Consider the following 13997-nt stretch of genomic DNA (forward strand, 5'->3'; position numbering starts at 1 on the left):
ATAAGTGGCTTGATTACTGACCAGACTAAGTCCTATGGTTCACAGAAAGGTCAAAATTCAACAGAGAAACAGGTAGAACGTGATGAAAAATGTGTATGGAGGGGAAGGTGGGAATTATGAACGAACTGTGTGTGTGTCCGCTGGGGAAGAAAGGGAAATTCCGCCCTGTTTTTTTTTTTTTTTTTTTTGAGACAGGGTTTCTCTGTGGCTTTGGAGGCTGTCCTGGAACTAGCTCTTGTAGACCAGGGTGGTCTCGAACTCACAGAGATCTGTCTTCCTCTGCCTCCCGAGTGCTGGGATGATTTAAAGGCCCGCGCCTCCACTGCCCGGCAAATTCCACCCTCTTTAAACCAAAATTTCCAGATCAAATATTAAAATTACAAAAACTTTAAAATAAATCGAGGACTTTTTTGTTTCCGGTTGGAAGACCTCCCTAAGCAAGACAAAGGAAAATACTAATAAACCTGCCTATATAAAAACACTTGATCTGCCGGGCGGTGATGGCGCACGCCTTTAACCCCAGCACTCGGGAGGCAGAGGCAGGCGGATCTCTGTGAGTTCGAGACCAGCCTGGTCGACAAGAGCTAGTTTCAGGACAGCCTCCAAAAGCCACAGAGAAACCCTGTCTCGAAAACCGAAAAAAACAAAAAAAACAAAAAAAACAAAAAACCTTGATTGAGGTTGGGTGTGAGAGCCAAAGGTATGTTTTGAGTTTTAATTACTGTGCCTAAGAGATCCATAAAACAAAAATGCTTCTAATCTGTAAGCCCTTTGCCCAAGGACCATGCCAAAGGCTGTTCATATAAGATAACAAGCCACTTGTTTTCACTTCCCTAAACAAATTTGGTTTATCACCCAACTGCACCGGAAATGTTTTATCACATGGAGGTGGGAGGTACATAGGATGTACCTCAGGAAGGGTATTAGGATGTATGCTTGCCCCTGATTGGACAAAGGCGGGAAGGATGTAACCTTGTCTGTTTGCCTTTATAATAAGAACCTGGCCAATGTGGCTCATGGCCATTTTCTGGGAACCTTGGAATGGACCCAGCTAGGGGCCATCATCCTGGCCAGTATTTAGTTAAAGCTTGCTTCAAATCTGTCTCAAAAATTATGCTAGTAGTCTTCTTGTCAACCAGTGGGATTACCCCAGGTTCAGTGGTGTGCATGCCTATAGTCCTAACACTGAAGATAGAGGAGTAACAGGATTTTTTTTTTTTTTTTTTTGGTCTGGGCTACAATAGTGAGACCCTGTCGGAAAACAAACAAACAAACAAACAAACAAAAAAACCCAACAGCTGGGCTGGAGAAATGGCTCAGTGGTTAAGAGCCTTTCCTCTTTGTCCAGAGGACCCAAGTGTGATTCCCAGCACTCATGTTGGGTGGCTCACAACTGCCTGTTAACTCCAACACCAGGGGATTTGACACCCTCTTTTGGTCTCTTCAGGTATTCTGAGACACATGTGGCATACACTCATGTAGATACACACACACAAATGCACACACACACTCATGTAGACACACACATATACACACACAGACACACATACACTCATGTAGATACACACATATACACACACTCACACACACCACACACACACACACATACATACATAGGACTGAGGATGGAGCTTGGTGATAGCATGTTTGTTCTTTGGAGATTTTTCATATATTGTTTTCCCTACATGTGAAATCTCATATAAAGCACACACACATATGGTTCTCTATACATATGCATACATGTGTCTATGTTTATGTGTTAATTTGCTGGGCTGTGGTGGTTTGGAGGAAGAAATACCCCCATCAGCTCTGGTATTTGAACACGTGGTCTCCAGGCGATGACCCTGTCTGGGGGGGGGGGGTGGTACAGCTTCCCCAGAGGAAGCTTCTCATTGGGGGTGGGCTTTTTTTTAGAGTTCATAGTCTCGTTCACTTGCAGTTCACTCTCTCTGCTTCATTTCTGTCAGCTGAGGTATGATCTCTCATTTCCCTGCTCCTGTTGCCATAACTCCACATCACAATGGACTCATATTTCACAGAAACCACAAGCTCAAATAAGCCCTTTCTTCCTTAAGTCGCCTTTAGTCATGGTATTTTACCATAACAACAGAAAAGTAGCAAATACACAGAATAACCCATATTCAAGGAGTCATTAATGCCACCTTTGGGGCTGACAAGATAGTTCAGCCAGTAAAAGCATTTGCTACCCAAGTCTGATCATATGAGTTAGGAGTTAGAGGTCCGTGTGCGTGTGTACACACACACACACACACACACACACACACACACACACACACACGCAAATAATAAAAATAAACTCCTTCGTCAGTGTAGTTGCAAAGAGTCTGTGACAATTCTTAATCCTCCATGACCACTAATGACCAAAATCTTTTCTTTAAAACTCAGCTTGTCCTTTTTTTTTTAGTAAGTATTATGTGTTATGATAAAGCAAGACGGGAACGTTGGCGGATCCCATGGCAGGTGAGGGTCACCAAGGCAGGGAACAAACATGCCAGGCAGACAGAGCTTAAGTGAGTTTTATTAGAGAGGGAAAGGGATATAAGGAAAGAGAAAAGAGGTAAAGAGACACAAAGACAGAGAGACAGAAGACAGAAGAGAAGAGGGAGACAGGAAAAGTCCCGTCTGCCCCAGGGGAACAGCAGGAAAGAGAGAGTAAGTGGGCAGTGGTCTGTCTTTTGACTCACCAGTTTTTGGGTTTGTTTTTTTTTTTTTGGTTTTTCGAGACAGGGTTTCTCTGTAGGTTTTGTAGACTGTTTTGGAACTCTCTTTGAAGACCAGGCTGGCCTCAAACTCACAGAGATCCGCCTGCCTCTGCCTCCCGAGTACTGGGATTAAAGGCCTGTGCCACTATCCCCCGGCTGCAGTGGTCTGTCTTTTAAAGGGGTCCTTTGCATCTACATGCAGACTAGTAGCCATAGAACCCTGGGCTGACCAGGGTATTGCCTGAACGGCATTCTGCCGGTGACAGGGGCAGGCCAGCATAATGCCTGAATCCTTACATTGTGTATTTATATTTAGTAATTAAATATATGTTTGAAAATACCTTAGCAATGTCAAACTACATCCTTCCGTGCATTCTGGCAGCATCACTGATACATAGCCTAATATAATCATCTTGCATTTACTGTAATAAAAATCAGAATTAAGCTAATAAAAGATACCCTGGGTCTGATGTCACAGACCTATAATACCAGCTTCTTGGGAGGCTGAAGCAAGAGGATCAGAAGTTTGGGGGTAGCTTGGGCTACCCAATGAGTTTAAGACCAGCCTGGACAATATAGTGAGACCCTGTCTTTAAAGTAAAAAATACAAAGAGCTGCGGATGTAAATCAATAGTGGAGCATTTGCCTAGCATACACAAGGCTGGGTCATCTCCAGGGCCACCTGATAAGTAAGGACAAACAAACAAACAAACAAAATCTGGGGCTGGAAAGACACATCAGTGGCTCAGAGTGCTGTGGCCCCCTGGCATGGTGTTGCATACCTTCAATCCAAGAACTCAGGAGGCAGAGGGATCTCTCTGTGAGTCCAAACAAATAAAAAACAGTGCTGGTTGCTCTTGCAAAATGAGCTTGGTTCCCATCACCCATGTGGTATTTCTCACAACTGCCTGTAACTCCAGTTCCAGGGGACTCAGTGTCTTCTTTCTTCTTTTGCAAGCATACATACAAACACACGAAGAGACTAATACATGTACACACACCCACACACATACACATAATGACGTTCTGGATTACAAATAACACCTAACTAGCCAGTTGTCACTTTCCTTGTGCCAACAGTTGTAAGTGACGAGCATTCAGTCATTCATTTAGTGACAAAGAATAACCCTGCAATGAAAGTGCTTCTGCCTCACTTTCTAAGTAAGGAAACAGGAATGTCTTAGCCGAGAAAGGGCAAGATTAAGATTGACAGTTTGCCTTAGTGTCCATCCATGTGGCCAGTATGTTACATTGCCAATGTAGTGGCGTCTTGTTCCACCAGCAGACTTGGGGTGGTGGCAACATGCACCACTGTTGGCTATGAATGCCATTTAATACAAAATGATAAGCTTAATTAAAACAAGTTTTGAAATTTTTTCTTGTGATTCTATTTCGTGGATCTCAAGTGTGAACTTCATAGAAAACAATGTCAAAAGGTTGGACACAGCTCTCAGAGATGAACCCCCTCGGCCATAAAACATACTCAATGATATCAAAGACAATAAAATCTACATTTTAAAAATAGATTTATTTATTTAATGTATATGAGTACTGTATCTGCATATACACCTGCAGGCTAGAAGATGGCATCAGATCTCATTACAGATGGTTGTGAGCCACCATGTGGTTACTGGGAATTGAACTCAGGTCCTCTGGAAGAATAGCCAATGCTCTTAACCACTGAGCTATCTCTCCAGCCCCTAAAATTTACATTTTTAATTTCACTCTAAACATGCTCTTAGCTGGGTATAGTGGTGTTTGTATTTCCAGCTACTCAAGAGGCTATGGCAGGAGGACCACTTGAGTCAGAGTTTAGAAATAGTCTGGGAAAATACATGCTTAAAATACTCTTGAGGGTGCTGGAAATATGGTTCAGTGGTAATGATCACTGGCTGATCTCCCAGAGGACCAGAGTTTGATTCCTAGCACCCACTTGGCATTCATAACTGTCTATAACTGCAGTCTCAGGATCTCCAATGCCCTCTTATGTTCTCCTCAGGTACTAAGCTGCATATGGGGCACAGCCACACATCTAGGCAAATCACACATAAAATAAAAGGAGTATTTTTTCTCGAGACAGGGTTTCTCTGTGTAGCCCTGACTGTCCTAGAACTCACTCTGTGGACCAGGATGGCCTCAAGCTCACAGAGATCCGCCTGCCTCTGCCTCTGCCTCCCGAGTGCTGGGATTAAAGATATGTGCCAGCAACCCCAGAAGAATAATATTTTTTAAAAAAAACAGGAGGGGATTTATATTAGAGAAAATATAAAATTCTTATCAAATAAAGATAGTGGAAAATGTGTTGTGTTCATTATTCCTGGAATGATTGTATTTCTAGGCTTCTCAATTAGTTAAGAATATTGCTGCCTATAATAGTGAAGCCGGTGATATGCACAGCCTTCCTTTTTAAACAACTGACTTGAGCAGTAATCTCTGGAGTTAAATATGTAGTCACTATAGAGAAGAATTACTGTTTGAACTAAGATAACTGTAAGCGCAGGCTGGACTCAAGATTATAAAGGCTGGCTTTTTAACCCTTAGACTTCCTTCTATAGGTGATAAATTGTCATAAACAGGCTTTTAAAAAGGGTGATTAATTCTTTTTTCACATTAATTAGTGTGTGTGTGTTTGAGTGTGCTCACCTGTGAGAGTGCACACCAATGTGAATTGGATGCCAGCTTAGGGCTACAGAGAAAAACTCTGCCTAAGGTGGGGCGGGCAAAATGGCTCAGTGGGTGAAGTCACTTGCTGCCAACACTGACATCCTGAGTTTGATCCCTGGCACCCACAGGGCAGGAGAGAACGGACTCCTAAAAGTTGCCCTCTGACCTCCACAAGCTTGCCCACACATATATGCACCTGAACATAAACATAAACATAAAACGAGGGGCTGGAGATATGGCTCAGATGTTAAGAGCACTGACTGCTCTTCCTGAGGTCCTGAGTTCAATTCCCAGCAACCACATGGTGGCTCACAACCATCTGTAATGAGATCTGGTGCCCTCTTCTGCCGTGCAGACATACGTGCAGGCAGAACACTGTATACTAAATAAATAAGATCTTTTAAAAAATCCATAAAACAAATGTAAAAAGAAGATGAAAATTTTAAAAATTTAACAGATAAATAATTAAAAATCCATGGCCATACCCTGGTAATTCATAGGAGTAGGGAAAGGGTGGATGCCAGCTGTTAAGTGTGGCCTGGGTAGAGTTGTCAGCCTAGCCTTTAGCTGCCCCAGTAAAAACCAGTTACAGCAAGATGCATAGATGAATATTAATTAAAGAAGAAATTTGATTCAGAGCAGGATATATATTTTTTATGATGTATTCATCTTTGTGGCATCGAGGATCAAACCCAGGGCCTCTAGAATGTTAGTCAAGCACTATATCCACAGCTCCAAAAAGTCCCCTTTTGAAATATTATTTTAAGTAGGCAAAGGTGTGTTACATTTGTTTATGCTGCATTTGTTTAATTATGTAAAGATGTATTGCATCTGTTTCCCCTTGCCTGCCCAAGGCATCTGATTGGTCTAATCAAAAGCTGAACGGCCAATAAGTAGGCAGTGGAGGAACAGGGGTGGATGGTATGCAGAGAGAACAAATAGGAGGAAAAATCAAGACTACAGAGAAGGAGGTGGATTGAGAAGAAGAAGAGAGGAGAGAACTAGGAAGACACCCAGGGCCAGAAGCCAGGCAGCTGCCAGCCAGCCAAACATAGAGACAGCAGGAAAGTAAGATGTACAGAAAGAAGGGAAGAAAGGGTAAAAAGCCCCAAGGCAAAATGTAGATGAAGAGAAACAGGTTAATCTGAGTTAAAAGAGGTAGCCAGAAATGAGCCCAAGCTAGGTAGAGCATTCATAACTAATATTAAGTCTACTCTCCATGACATGACTTGAGAGCTGGTTGGAGGCCCAAAATGAATAGCCTGGTGCACTTATTAGTTGCAAAATTTCCAGAACATAACAGACAGCATCTCAAGGAGACAATATCACTTACGAGGCATGAAGGGATACTGTGTTCCACACATGCTACCCTGACAAAGATACACCACAGTACAGAGTTCTATCTGGGGATATCTAGCTTGATTCTAAGTAGGAAGATTAAGACAAACATAAACGAGGGGGAAATAAGTGTATATACATAGCTGTGTAGATATAAATTAACCTGTATTTTTTTTTTAATGCCGGTCATTTTTTGAAGAAAGACTGAGAAACTTCCAGACTAAAGATGACTAAGGAACTTCTGCTGGGACCTACCAACCTGGGCTGTTTGCATCAAAGATGTGAAGAAAAAGGCACAGGCCATGATTGAGAAGTACTGTACCTGGAAAAGGAGGTCCACACCAGCAAGTATGTGTAAGAATAACTGCACTTACACCCAGCCAAGCTCCACAGCCTTATTTGTCTGTTGAGCTGCAGGAGAAGGGGACAGGACAGCATCTGGAGAAATGACTGAAGGGTGAAGGGTACTTGCTTTTCTTCTAGTGGACCAGAATTGGGTTCCCAGAACCCATGTTGAGTGGCTCTCAACTGCCTGTAACTCCAGTTCCGGGGGAACCTACATCCTCTTCTGGCTTCTGTGTACACCTGCTCGTGTGTGATACACACACACACACACACACACACACACACACACACACAAAACAAAACAAAACCAAAAACTGAGAACAAAAATATGCTAGGCATGGTGTCACACACCTTGAATCCCAATACTTGGGAGGCAGGGTCAGGCAGACCTCGGTGACTTCAAGGTCAGCCTGGTCTACTTAATGAATTGCAGGCTAACCAAGGCTATATAGTGAGACCCTGTCTCAACAAACAAGTCACACCACTAAATAAATCACAAGAAGAAGAAGAAGAAGGAGGAGGAGGAGGAGGAGGAGGAGGAGGAGGAAGAGGAGGAGGAGGAGGAGGAGGAGGAGGAGGAGGAGGAGAAGAAGAAGAAGAAGAAGAAGAAGAAGAAGAAGAAGAAGAAGAAGAAGAAGAAGAAGAAGAAGAAGAAGAGGGAAAGGGAAGGGGAGACAAAGAGAGAGAGATCCTGATGTCTCAGCCCTGGGTCAGTTTGTCAAGGCAAATGCTGACACTTTTGGAGGTCAATGATCTATTCAAACTACAGGTCACCACAGAGTTATTTGCACCTTCTTCTGTGCTATAATAGGTTTAAGAATCCTGTAACAAGAAAGATGTGAGAATGAAATATAATTTGATCTTAGATGGAATCCTGGTCCTCAATCGGGAGAAATGGTTGTAATGGGAATTCAGAGGGCAGTTGACAAAAGCTGGAATAAGGATGGTAGATTACTAAAAGTTAATGTTTAATTTGGTTAAAGACAAACTTTACAAGGTAACCATTAGGTTTCTTGAAGTCGATAACTGGTATCTAAGAAAGTTCCTTGTTCTTAAAGGCGTACTCTAAAATGTAAAGCAGTAAGATGGCACGATGCATGCAACCTGCTCAGGGGTTAAGAGCACTGGGCTCTTCCAGAGGACCTGAGTTCAATTCCCAGCAACCACATGGTGGCTGGAAACAACCTGTAACTCCTGTTCCAGGCACCTGGTACCTTCTTCTGGCTCTGAGAGCACCAGGTGTACAAGTAGCACACACACACACAGGTGAGACACCATATACATAAACACAAAATTTTAAGAAAAAAATTGTTCAAAAAATGGTAATATGTGTGTGACAGAGATAGCATATGCAGGCCAGCTGTAACAGGCACATCTTATGTTTTGTTGAGTGATTGTTAATATTGTACTATAAATCACACAAAATCATAGAGGAACTGATAAAACAAACGTGGAAAATGGCAAAACTAGACAGAAGTAGGCGAATTATCAAAATGAAATTCAGCAAAGACTGGCTAATGTGATTCTAGAAGATGCTGCTGTTACTTGCTGGACTTGAATTTGCTGTAGTGTTAAGAGACAAAAGCCACAGAACAGGGCTGCTATAACTTCTATTCAAATATCTACATAGCAATACAGTTGGGCATTTCTATTTTCAAGTTACATCTTTCCTTACAATGCCGGCACCTTCCACACAGAGGTCCTCCCCATGTAACATGTTCTTTTAGATACGTGAGTGTGCTCTGTATTCTTCTTCTGATTTCTTTTTCTTTTTTTAAGATTTATTTATTTATTATGTATACAGTGTTCTGTCTGCATGTGTGCCTGCAAGCCAGAAGAGGGCACCAGTTCTCATTACAGATGGTTGTGAGCCACCATGTGGGTGCTTGGAATTGAACTCAGGACCTCTGGAAGAGCAGCCAGTGCTCTTAACCTCCAGCCCCCCTCTTCTTCCGATTTCTAAGTCTGAAACAATTTCAAAGCAAAATATTTACAAGTCACTGCTCTCTGGGTGTGGTGGCACACACCTGAAATCCCAGCACTCCAGAGGCGAGGCAGGGATTGACTGCAAAGAAGGCCACCTAGTGGGTGAGCAGGTGTGGGCCAACACACAAAGACTTGCCTTGTTTTCCAGACAGCAACAGAACTCAGCTGAGAAACACATTAGATAGACAGTCTAGAGACGGCCTCTGGTCTCTAGAAATATTTAATTCTTGTTACCATAAAACTGAGGCAACAAATGTAGAACTTGCTGCGGTTCCTTCTTTTTCAGTTTATTTTTAAGATTAGCATATAAAATTAGTTTCATTGTGGCATTTTCTTCCTTCCTTTTCTTTCTTTTCCTTTCTCCCCCCCAACTTTTTTTTTTGGTTTTTGAGACAGGGTTTCTCTGTGTAGCTTTGGAGCCTATCCTAGCACTCGCTCTGGAGAACAGGCTGGCCTCAAACTCACAGAGATCCGCCTGCCTCTGCGTCCCGAGTGCTGGGATTAAAGGCGAGCACAATGCCCGGCCCTACCTTGTTTTTTTTTTTTTTTTTTTTTTGTTTTTTTTGTTTTTGTTTTTTTGAAACAGGGTTTCACTGGATAGCCTTGGCTGTGTACCAGGCTGGCCTCAAACTCAGAGATTCACCAGCCTCTGCCTCTCAAGTGCTGTGAGTAAAGACATTCACCAACATGCATTGTGACATTTTCTTTTTTTATGTATTTTTTACTTGTTTTTTTATTTTTATGTACATTGGTGTTTTGCCTGCATATATATCAGTGTGAGGGTATCAGATCTTGGAGTTACAGACAGTTTCGAGCTGCCATGTGGAATTGAACCCAGGTCAATTAACCACTGAGCCATCTCTTCAGCCCTGAATTGTGATATTTTCATACCTGTGTATTGTTATGCTTTGTTTTTATTCATTCCCTCCCCCTCTGACGGTCCTCCCCTGTTCCCCTCTCCCCCAGGTAACTCCCCCTTTTCTAATTCTCTGTCCTATTTTTTATAGGAATTTACTAATTTTATGATGATAAATTAATTTGTAGCATGGAGTAAGACAATCTGATGTGAAATCTTCTACCATCTCTACTCTTCTGAAATACACAATAGGTATGTTCATCTGGGCAAGTGGGGTTCTCAGTTATGCAGATACTTATTTAGGCAGTTTGCTTGAGGGGATTTTGCAAAAGCAATTAAAGCCTTATCCATTGGTTCTCTCTCTCTCTCTCTTTCTCTCTCTCTCTCTCTCTCTCTCTCTCTCTCTCTCTCTCTCTCTCTCTCTTCAGCATCACATATACCAGGCAAGCCTTCCACTGAGGTACCCAGTGACAAGGCATGACTGTGCAGAGGTACATCCATCTCATCTTCTTATGAAGCCATTTTAGGTTTGACCAGAGAATTTGATCTCCTTGAAAGGAAGCCCCATGGAAGATCACCCAACTCTATTCTAGGAACCCGAGGTCAAGATGCTCTAGCTCACATATGTTAGCTTCTGTTAAACAGTTGGCTTGCTCAGGACACTCCCCTCCTCTCCCTGCAGCTGCTGGATGAAATACCAGGATGTGGTTATTGTGATTGCTTTTACTTTGTGTGTGTGTGTGTGTGTGTTGGGGGGTTACCACCCTGTTCCCAAATAAATCGAACACTGAGGCTTATTCTTAGTTATGAGTGTCTGGCCTTAGTTAGCTTTTCTTATCTTAAATTATCCTGTCTACATTTTTCATCTGGGCTTTTATCTTTCTTACTTTTGTATATCTTTCTTTCTTTCTTACTGGGTAACTGGGTGGCTGGGTGGCTGGGTGGCTGGGTGCCTGGGTGCCTGGGTGCCTGGGTGGCTGGCCCCTGATATCCTGTCCCCTTGTGCTCTTCTTCTTCCTCGTTTTTTCCTTGTATTTATCCTCTCTGCCTGCCAGCCCATTATATTTATCCGTGCTCACCACTGGCCGTTCAGCTCTTTATTAGGATCACCAGGTATTTTAGACAGGCAAAGAATTACAGCTTCACAGAGTTAAACAAAGGAAACATAAACAAAAGTCACACCCTTTAAAATAATATTCCCCAATATGTGGTTTTGGTCTTTAAAAACCACTTATTTTAAATGTTCGGTGCTATACTTGGGTCCAGAATACCTGAGTGTAGTCCCAGCCGTCAGGAATAAAGACTTTCCATTGTCTATAAATTGTCTGATTGGTCATCTCTGTTGGACTCCCATAACAACATCCCTAGTGGCCCTTCCTCCCACTTAGGGTGTTTCACTAAAGGTTATCCTCCTGCCTTAGCCTTCTGAAATAACTACAGGCCTTACTCCAACATGCAGCAGCCAGAATTCATGACTTGACCTTAAAGTTTACTGTACTACAAGTTAGGTAACCTGTTACCTAACTTGTAAAAGAAGTGCTTTATCGGTGGTGCCTGTGAACCAGGGTAGAGATGAGTTCTGAGCAGCAGGGTCGGGGGTGTATCCTGTTTTGTTTTTTCTAGGGTGAGCAGTCAAACACAGTTTCCCACTACCACACATTGTGCAATCCAGCTTTCTACTTGTGGGGAAATGGCAGAAGCCAGTACATCCCAGGTGCAACGGATGAACCTTGTTCAGGGAAACCCACAAGTAAGAATTATCTATTAGGTTAAGAATCCACCAAGGGAAAAAAAAAAAAAAAAGAATCCACCAAGGTGATTCACATCTTTTAGAGTTCTCTTTGTTGGCATACCACTACAAACTGGAGTGTGTGGCTACACACAGTTGGGCTAATACACATCCCATTGCCTCAGTAACTTCATGGACAATTCTACCTATTTTTCAAAAACAAGGGTAGCCTGAGGTTACTTTGGGTTTTCCATTTATCAAAAGAGAGAGACCCTGACTGCCTGACAGCAGCCCTTACTCCTCAGCTGGGTGGAAACCTGCCTATCTCTTTTCAATTTCATTTTGGTAGGTCTCATGTGTCTAGAAATTTATTTGCTTCATCTAAGTTTTCCAGTTATTTGGAATATAAGTTTTTTAAGTACTCCCTGATGATTCTTTGTTTTAGTAGAATGTGTAATAACATCTCTTTTTCATTTCTAATTTCATCGAGTCTTCTGTTTGCTAATTTGGCTAAGGGGTTGATAACTTTGTTCAACTTCCCAAATAACCAACTCTGTTTGAGACATCGTATCAGGTGTCAGACTGACTTCACATTTCCTCTATAGTTGAGGATGACCTTGAGCTTCTGAACCCTCTTCCTTGACATAAATACTTGGATTATAGGCATGTACCGCCACGGTTGGCTTTTGGTTTTTGTCATTATTGTTTGAGACAAAGTCTCACTACGTAGCTCCAACTAGCCTAAAATTAGCTATGTAGATCAGGCTAGCTTTGAACCCACAGAGATTCACAGGACTCAGCCTCTTGAGTGCAGGGGTTATGTGCCTGGCCCATGCCTGGTTTTTCTGTTGTTCTCGAGATTGAAACTTGGGCTCCATGTGTGCCAGACAGGCACTCTCCCAGCTGTGCCATACCCCCAGATACTGGATCTACTTTTTTTTTTTTAAGATTTTATTTATTTATTTATTATGTATACAACATTCTGCTTCCATGTATATCTGCACACCAGAAGAGGGCACCAGATCTCATAACGGATGGTTGTGAGCCACCATGTGGTTGCTGGGAATTGAACTCAGGACCTCTGGAAGAGCAGTCGGTGCTCAGCGGTTGCTGAGCCATCTCTCCAGCCCCCTGGATCTACTTTCTAAACCCAGTCAATTATTCTATGTGTCTTTATTGGTAAGTTGAAGACATTTTACCATGAAGGGCATCACTTCTCAGACTTTTACTAATGTCTGTAGTTTTGTTGATTGCCTGGGTTGTTGTCATTTCCTTTTCCCTCTGAGTACCAGGAGTCTGCTCATGTTCTACGTTGAACATGTCTGGTTCCTGACCAGCTCTCCTTTGCTCCTCTATCCTCTCATGAGATTTCTCTTTCCTGTTGTTTTGAGAAGGAGGATCTTTCTTCCTCCTCTTTATGTATCTTCTGCAATGCTGAAAGAGTTGCCTTAGTTTGCCCTTGTCTTGAAATGTCTTTGCTTCTCTACCAAATTTGAAAGGTAGCTTGGCTGGATGTAGCGATCTTAGTTGGTGGTTATTTACTTTCAGGACTTGAAATATATCATTATATATCTCTCACTGCCCATTTTCTGGCATTTCCTGTTGCTGCTGAGAGATATGAAGTTGTTCTTGCTGTGAGACATCCACCAGAGAAGACTGCTCGGATATGGGTTTAAGCCAATAGAAGTCTTCATCTTCTAGCTGGTGACAATACTGGGCACATGGGCTCCCAGTGTAGCCCAGGGCCTTTCTCAGAATGAGCTTTTAGGCACAAAAACCACATCCTGGATTGATGTACTTCGGTTAACAAGAACAATTAGCCAGAAGTGTAAAAGAAGTCAAAAACAAGGTTAGTGCATTTAAAGACATTCTCAGACCTACTGACTTTGATAGATTAAGTCTTTGTTTTCATTTTGTCAGGTGGTACTGTCTCCATGCTGAGTTTCGTGGCATGACTTGTACTTCCATCATGGAGTCAGTTGTGCTCAGGTCTGCGAGTAGTAAGGTCTGGGGCTCTGCTACATATCTCACTGGTTCTATGGGCATGGGTCAAATCATGGACTCATCTAGGGGCAAGGGGTTATATCATCCTTTTAGCATTAGCAGCTTACAAAGGCAAGTAGGCCGTTGAGAAAGCAGGGTCCTATAGTGAGAGCTAGGAGCAAAGGGATGAATGTCGCAGCCAAGCACATAAGAAGAATGATTAAACAAGGAGGACTAGAAGAAAAAAGATTGGCATCAGTTGGCAGATTTTTGACATTTTAAAATTGTTTTTTGTAGGTTATTTTTGACTATGGCTAATTTTTTTTCTAGTTATCCCCGACTGATTGGCATAGAAGCAACAAGCTTCTTAGCA

At 42.4% G+C, this 13997-nt stretch overlaps 1 pseudogene; it reads right to left on the reverse strand.

Moving 5' to 3' along the window:
• Positions 1 to 11534: 11534 nt before the first annotated feature.
• LOC113833024 lies at positions 11535 to 11670 on the reverse strand (annotated as a pseudogene).
• Between the last annotated feature and the right edge of the window lie 2327 nt (positions 11671 to 13997).

This window comes from Cricetulus griseus, assembly GCF_003668045.3.
Source record: "Cricetulus griseus strain 17A/GY chromosome 1 unlocalized genomic scaffold, alternate assembly CriGri-PICRH-1.0 chr1_0, whole genome shotgun sequence".
NCBI lineage: Eukaryota > Metazoa > Chordata > Mammalia > Rodentia > Cricetidae > Cricetulus > Cricetulus griseus.